The sequence below is a fragment of the Poecilia reticulata genome, linkage group LG6, assembly GCF_000633615.1.
Source record: "Poecilia reticulata strain Guanapo linkage group LG6, Guppy_female_1.0+MT, whole genome shotgun sequence".
NCBI classification, from domain to species: Eukaryota; Metazoa; Chordata; class Actinopteri; order Cyprinodontiformes; family Poeciliidae; genus Poecilia; species Poecilia reticulata.
In genome coordinates, this window is record NC_024336.1 from 7,521,233 (window position 1) to 7,530,210 (window position 8,978).

Here is an 8,978-nt window from a genome sequence, read left to right on the forward strand (position 1 = left end):
GGTGAATTATCGCGAGACCTCCTCCCCGGCCGGTGCCACGGGGTTGACAGATGTAAACAAACCCYGGTGGAGTAGAATCATTGAGCTGAGAAAAGTCATTAGGTTGTTGCCAAGTCTCAGTCAAGCATAGAAAGTCAAACTTACGGTCAGTGAGGAGATCCTGGATGAGATGTCCCTTGCCCGTGAGTGAGCGGATGTTAAGCAGACCGAAGTTTACAGAGGAGTTATCTGCAGTACCAACTTTCCTACCACGCCGGAATACAGAGGAATGAACTGGTATGGCAAGACCTTTGGAGCAATAATTAATACAGAGGACTGTATGGCAAGAATAAACAGGCACTGTTTCAAGATAAAAGGTAAAATAATATTGTTGAAATGTCATGGGTTTGGGGGCTGCACAGTGGCGCAGTTGGTAGAGCTGTTGCCTTGCAGCAAGAAGGTTCTGGGTTCGATTCCCGGCCTGGGGTCTTTCTGCATGGAGTTTGCATGTTCTCCCCTGTGCATGCGTGGGTTTTCTCCAGGTACTCCGGTTTCCTCCCACAGTCCAAAAACATGACTGTCAGGTTAATTGGCCTCTCTAAATTGTCCCTAGGTGTGAGAGTGTGTGTGCATGGTTGTTTGTCCTGTGTGTCTCTGTGTTGCCCTGCGACAGACTGGCGACCTGTCCAGGGTGTACCCCGCCTCTCGCCCGGAACGTTAGATGGAGATGGGCACCAGCAACCCTCCCGACCCCTCTGAGGGACAAGGGTGAAAGAAAATGGATGGATGGTCATGGGTTTGTTGAGACCATATCTAATACTTGGACTAAATATATCCTACAGATCATAATAATAAATAACTTGTCACTTATTTAAGTTTTTAATTAGATTTAATATATTTATTTCTTTAATATAATTTTTCATGTCAGTGTTAATGTCATGAGGCTGATGACTCCACGAGACTTTCAATTTGACTCATTAGGATTTGATTAAGAACCAGATTTGTTCTTTGTAATTTCTGTCCAGTAAAACTATTAATCTATAAATCAATAGAGAGGTCTATATAAAGATATAATCCATGTTTCTGTCTCATATTTGTATGGCATTAAAAGGACCTGGAACTTTTGTTTTTCCACTGAAAGCTCTGGTTTGCACAGTAAATGCCATGAGGGTGAAGTTTTATGGATGATGCTCTGATGTCCCATTCTCCTCAAGGCAGCACAGAGCTGCACAACCAGAAACCGACAGAAACAATGAAGAGAAGAAGAGCTATGATTAATGTAGTTACAGTTCTATCCATGTTTTAATGTTGCAGAGCTCAGACGTTTTGCAAACAGTTCAAAGTTTAAACTGGCATGTTGTACATCTTTTATCTGGTCATTTTGTGGAATATTTAACAACTACAAAATGGCCAAAATAAGAATATTTTTTCCACTCTGATTGGCTGCTGTTAGGCCTACAGATTTTAACTTGAATGTTCATTCCATTTTTTGTAGACACCTGTGAAAATAATTTCTATTCCCATGACTTTTTTGTTCTCAGGGAAATTATTTTTGATGATAAATAGAGAAACAAGCATAAAAATCAAAACATCTACAATGGTGATAGTTATATTAATGATAAAATAATGGTCAGTGCAAAGTAGCCTGTAAATTCTTTGGTGGGGGGCAGTGAGGGACCTGGATAAAGGCTGGGGGGGGGCTGGCCCACAAAAGGTTGAGAAACACTGGTCTAGAGACTGACAGTACGCATAACTGGTAATCTGCCATCAACTTGCCTCTTTCTAAAATGTCCTCTTCTCGATTCCTTGTTTTTAAAAGCAAAAATTCTTTCAATAATATAGATGTGAGTGCGAAGATGCACATTCCAGACTGAGAAATGTCAGTGAGGATGAATACAGACAATTTTGTGCAAAAGCAGAGTTAATTTTACTCTTATAGAATCACATTCTGTTTATGTAACTCTGGGGTGTATATTATTAGTAGTTAAAATACAGTGTAAAACAAAGTGTTTCCGTATCAAATCTAGAGGTGTTAAAACAGAATCAATAACTCTTTACTTCTTAACTCTGAACTCCACCAGCGGCTCTATCACTGAAGGAGTTAATTCACTGACTCCGCCCCCAGAATCATAGATTCCCAGAAGCAAAGTCATTTCAGGACTATTTACTTTCCACCTGTCTGAGGTGTTTACTGCGCTTGGTAAGTCATTTTTTTTCTGAGATGGTTTATAACTATTATTTTGAGTTGAGCTCAACTTGTATGACAGACGTCACGTTCGCCACATGGTTCGGTGTTAGCATATTTAGCTTAGTATGCCGAATGTTAGCAGAGTATAAGTGTTGGAAAAATATCGAGCCGGTGAACATTTAATCAAATTATTGGCCAACTTAAACAGATCTTTTTTATGTTGAGATCATTATTCCCGCTGTTGTGTCTTCTTATATACGTTTTGCAGCATGTTTTAATCATTTTATTGCCTTTTTGTATATTAGAACCAGTCTGGTTCTAATTAGAACCCTCTGGATCCCTCCTTGGATTCTTCGAAGATTCAAGCTCCAAAAATGATTATGTAAGTGTTAATATCTCTGAAACTCCACACTTCTGTAATTGAGGCTTGTTAGAGTTGTAGTATTCCTTCGTTCCATTCCTCATTATGTTTTTTGTTTGTTATGATCCAGAGACCGACACTGGCTGTCCTACTCAGAGACTGAAGACTGTCTAATGCAGTAGAGGAGCATGTTGGTGTCCCCGTCCAAACGTCCTGAACAGCCCAACAACCTGAAGATAGTCTGTTAGTGAGTGGACACATCTCTTTGGTGGAGTGCAGAGAGGAACTGACTCTTACCAACAGAAATATAAACTGGATAAGAAATGATGGATCTGAATATCAGGTTGGTCTGTTATGTACTGTAATATCCAGTAATCTACCTGTTAAAAGAAAATGTACTCTATCATATTACATGAAGCATGGATTGCTTTACTGCAATCCATGAAGTAAAGCCTGCATGGATTGATACAGGCTTTACTTTCTCTACCTTGTACTTTGAACTATTTCATGCATATGGTATTGAAGAAAAAAATTATTAAGCATACTGCAGCAGTTTGTATTGCACAGCTGATATGTTAGACCTTTTAATAAGCAATATGTGAATGAAAAAAATATGTGAATGAAAGTGACATGTGAAACATGCACATTATTCCATGTAATATGTTTTGTAATTATGGTGCACGTTTTGAAATAAATGCATTTGAGAAAATAATTGCCTGTTTATTTTCCAAAGAATTTTTAAAAGTTTAAAACAATAAAAGACCTATTTAATATTAATTACAAATAACGCTTAAGTTAAAAAAAATACTCTGTGAGAGTTAATATTAAGATCTAACACTGAATTAGTGTTAGTAAGTGATAAATTATCAACTCCAGCAGATTTGATATCTGACACTTTATAAGAGTTAAGGTACTAACTCTCCAAAAAGAGTTAAATTAACACTTTCTGGTGTGGACCCATATAGACACTTTAAAAGTGTTGAAATCAAATCTGACAGAGTTAATCTGGGTTAATCTGGATTTGCTGTGATGGCAATCCATTCGGTCTGATGAGAGAAACACTTGAGACCCGTCAGAATCTAAAGAAACAAACATCAGCGCCTCTTCATCTATCAATCATCTCCTGAACATTTTATGATTGATTAAGTGTCTTATTGTGGTTATAGTAGACTATTATGATTTGATTATTTGCTTAAGATGTTGAGTTTGGATATTTATTTAATATATTATAGTATTAGCTAAAATCATATAAATGGCCATTAAAAGAACAAATATTGTAGATTAACAATAAATATTTCCTACTTTTAAAAAGTCTGTTAGGGCTTTCTGTGTGTTTTATTTAGAAAGGTCGATATATTTTGTGAATACATTGTTCAGTGGCCATTTAATGTTCACTATTATTTTATTACCGTGGTTTACCAGTTTGGATAACCTGACTTCCTATCAATAAAGAAAAACATGCAAACCAAAAATGTGCCAGACACAGACCTGCAGCCCAAGGGCGATTCTAGACAGGGACCAACAGGGGTACTGAAGAAATTATACTGAATAAATGTCTTTGAGAGAAGAGCAACACGGGCCGTGGTGGGAGTCCCTTATTTTCATTTCTGAAATGGATACACTGCATTAGTGTCCATTCTAAAACCTTTTCCATGTACCAACACATGCAGAGCTCTCTAAACATTCCTGACAGCCTGTTATATTCAGTGTCTTTTTATGTATGTACTCTTGGTTTTATTTTGTTTTTTATGTATTTATTTCTAGAATAACATTTTAACATAGGATATTTGCATATTTTGCCTAACCAGTGTTGTCATTTACAAACTGATTAGACAGAGGCTCCGGAAAATGTTGAGTGCTCAATTAACATGAGTGAGATGGTATTTGCAGACCCAAGTGGATGTGGTGACTGCAAGAAAGAGCAGTGGTTTATCTCATAGTGGCCACACTTGTAAGGTTTAGCTATGTTACGAAGGGATGAGTCTCTATAGCTGTGGGTTCAGAGGGAGTGTAATACAAAAATAGCCACGGTTATAGTGATCACTGGACCAGAGGCTCCTATGCATCCCCACCTCTAGCTTATCTCCTGCAAACCAATTGTCACTTTCAATTATTTTAAGTATTCATAACGTCTGTTTGGTTTTCTACACAACATTGTTCAAATGACTACCTAGGTTTTAATTTGTAGCAGGAAACATATTTTTCGAAGGCAGTACTAGGGATTCTGTATACCTTGTGTGCTACAAAAAAGATATGACTTTCATAAAGCTGTAAAGTAGCTTTGGATGACACTGAAGTTTATTGTTAAAGCTAATGAAATATAGTGGTTTTGCCTTTATGTGTAAAAATGTTCTGTCCAAAGATCATCCATTTATAATCATAGTATTTTGCAGATAATGACAGCATATATGCTATAGTTTTTGAAAGGGAAAAGCAGCTTGTTAAAAGCTAGATTCTTTTATTTTTTTGCTGCATATGTGTGAACTCTTGGCTAAATAATTTTATCAATAAGTATTGGTTGTTCTTGTCTGCAGAGGCATCTTTTCTATTAGCTCAGGAAAAAAAATAGGAAAAAATGAAAAGGTACATATCTTTTAACTCTGAAGAAAGACAGAGAACATAACAATAGTAGTTTAAACAACAAAAGATAAAAAATATTTTTCTACCTCATCTATGACTGAAGAAATACCCAAATTTGAACTCTGCTGGCATTAAGTTTTCATCTGAAGTGTTTGATCCATCATGCAACTGAATGGTTTTTGATGAAGAAGATGGCTGGATCATTGTTATAGGCTGTAACTTAACACTCGTCTCTTGATGCCCTTTTGGCTCCCACAGAGTATCAGACAGGATGGGAGATTGCCCTTTGGAGGCCCTATCTCAGGCAAATTGTCAGAGGGCTCGCCCACCTTTTCTATCAATTTACAGACCTTTTGTACCCAGGCAGCTCTGCTCTCATTACTCCAGCCCTGGGTTCACACACAATCTTTTAGATTCAATTAGCTTAGATGCGCAGCAAAATATCGAAGGGCATTTTGCTGAAGCAAAGCCTCAAGGAAACTGGAAAAGGTCACACATCTGACTTCCTCTCAGAGAGGTACAGATAGGGGGATAGAAGGGAGAAAAAAATGTCATGTTCAATGGGCTAAAATGGCATTTCATTCCCAGCACTACACCGCCACAATGACTAAATTTAATTTTCCTTCAGAAAATGTGCTGCCTGGAGCCACCAACTATTTCAGTTTAATTTATAGAACAGCTGGCTTTTAATATCCCAGGTACATTACAGCTTTAGAACTTCATTAATATTCAGGCCCCAGCCCCTGGCCAATCTTTACTGCACTGAAATATGCTATCATTGTACCCAGTAAGAGCACAAACCAGGAGGTTGAACTCTCAACATTGCATTGTAATATATGGAATATACCCAGATGGGCCGCTAAAAGCAACACCGATTGGGTGAATAAAGTGCTCCCTTTTGACAAGAGGTTTAACATATAAATACTGTATTATGCATGGAAATCAGGCATCACCCTCATTCGCTGTAAAGTCTTACAGAGGATGACCTTGGTGGACGACAGGTGTTAGAGCAGGAATAAAACATCCTCTATAACCTGGTGGTGATATAAAATTGTCAATTAAATGTTAAGATCTCAGGATTCACATGAATTAAATAAAATGTCCATGACATCACTTATAATGGCTAGTATTTTACTGCAGGTAAAATAAGTATTAAGCATGAGGTACCAGTGGTGGGATTCTCAGACCAATGGTGAGACCATACCTAGTGCCGTAGACCCTGGAGTTTGATTCAAAATCTAGACTTTTATGGAATAATAATTCGGATTTACATTGTTGTTGTTTTTTTTTCAATGCACTATGTAATGAATACATATTTTCAATTGGAATATTTTATTCATTGGGATCTAGGATGTGTTCCCTTTAATTTTGTGAGCAGTGGACTTTTTTATATTAGGTAGAGCTTTTCTCAAGCAACGTTTTGTAGCAAGGCCTCTTTTCCAAAATAAAATTCTTTACAAGCATACAGGGGATCAAGCTCACTTCACACATCCTGGGCTTGGTTAAATAGCTTCAAGATAAGTCTCAATTCAACACAGTTATAACCACAAACAAACCAATACTGATTAAGGATTAATTCGAATCCTTAATCAGTAAGGGAATGAGCAGAATGAAACATTTCTATAATGACAGACTGACTTAACAGCCTAACATTAGAAATGCACCATGTCAGAGCCTTGAAAAGTCTTTGAACTACCCAGAACCATTTTTTCAGGTAGTCACCATCAGACAATATGTGACATGTGAGGTTTCAGTATACCATCATGAATCACCTGTACATCTCCTGTGTAGCTGGAAGAATAGTCAGTGCAATAAGTGAGTTGATGTACCTGGTTTTCCAGCACAGCCAGGATCCTATTGGGACTCTTCCAGTGGGGATCAAGCTTCATACAATCCTCTGTGGGATTATGCAGTCATATTAAATCCCCTCCCTACTGCATATGGCTGCTGAAAAGCAGCTCCATCATGGTAAGATTTTTTTCTCACATGGGCAAAATTATGCAGTCATATTAAATCCCCTCCCTACTGCATATGGCTGCTGAAAAGCAGCTCCATCATGGTAAGATTTTTTTCTCACATGGGCAAAAATGACTATACTGACGTCTGCATACAGATCTCCCAAAAGCGAGTCCATAAGTCTGCAGACTTATGCCCTCTAAGAAGATAAAACATCCGCAGGGACAAAGCCTCCATGTCCATGAGTGAGAAAAATAATGAGGGTACTGGGTGTGGGCAAGCCTGACCTCTGCCTTCCTGGGCAATTCTGCTCTATCCTCATCTCTTCACTTCACTGCTGTGTCTGGGCTTGCTTCCACTGAACTTGATTGCTCTGGTAGAGTTAAGAAGCATCTTAAACTCTTCTCTTCCTGTTTGCCAATCAGTGAACAGAAAGAGAAGCTGTGAACTTTGATTTTCTGTGTTGTTTTAGAATTATAGTCTGCCTGTAGTTTTAGCAGGAAGTGAAGGAAGCCGTTCCGTCCATGTTGGTCACGCTTCCAAATATTGAATTGACATTAACAGCCTCCTCACTCAGTTCATATCTTTTCTTTTCCAGTGGCGGATGAATGTTTGCAGCACAGGCATCTTCCAGTTAGCTTCACACCATGAAGCAGGATTGGCCCAAAGCATAAGCAAACTAAGCAGTCACTTAGGGCCCCCGGGCCACTAAGGGACCCTGTTAGTGGAGCTGATTTTTTTTTCTGTTTTAGTAATCAAACAATCAATCAAATTTTATTTGTATAGCACATTTCAGCAGCAAGGTATTTCAAGTTGCTTTACATAATAATAAAATAAAATAAATAAAAACAGCATGTGACATTGAATAAACAGTAAGAAAGTGAGATAAAAAAGAAACATTAAAAAAGATAAAAACATACTGTTGTTACGGAATTTAAATGCCTGTCGTCGCCGGACTCCGCCGTCCATTTAACACGGTAACAATTTCAGTGTTATTATAATAACAAAAACACACAATTTCATTATGAAGTGATTTGTTTTTACAATAATATATATTTGATTATGTATGTAGAAATCATTATTTTATGGACAAAAAGAAAAAAAAATTGCTCTTTGGGGCCCGCTGGTGGCCATGGTTGGTCATGCATGCTTCGCCACTAATATTGCTGCCATGCAAAGTGCAGTGTGCATTCAAATGTCCAAAGCTCTGGTAGAAGATAAATTAGCAAAACAATGTCTCAAAAAAGGAGTTATTCTTCAGGGAGAGAAAAAAGAAATAGGAAGAATAGAAAAGAAGACAAGATATAGTTTTGTTTTAATGTGTCTTGGTAATGTAATGTTTATCAAAAACATTTGTGGAGCTGCTAATAGAAAATTGATAGTGACCTTGAGCAGTCCAGTTCACCAGCCAGCAGGGGTGGAGAAAGTACTCAAAAAAAATTTAAGCCGCAAGCGGCGTTGGAGGCCCTCGCAGCTCAGCGCTGCTCCGGCCTATTTGGCGCCGTGGGGGTTCCTGCACCCCCACTCTCTCGCCACCACTGACGCTCTGGCGCAGTTCCCCCAGCCTTCATGCTTCATGGAGAATGGCCAGATTTGAAGCTTGGCCACGCCCACATGTTTTGACATAGGAAAATTCCTTTGCTAACTTTTGACCCTCAATGCCTCAAGACTGTGCTGACTGAGTTTGAAGCCTGGATCTGGAAAGCTCTAGGACGAGTTCACCCAGATACGACATCAATGAAAAAAGACAAAATGGTGACTTTGATCCAAAATGGCTGACTTCCTGTTGGGATTTACCATGGCTCCAAGAGACTTTTTTGTAGGTCCCGACAAGTTACACATGTGTACCAAGTTTCATAATTGTGGGATAAAGCATGGCTGGGGGCTGATTATTTTAAATATTCTAGGGGGCGC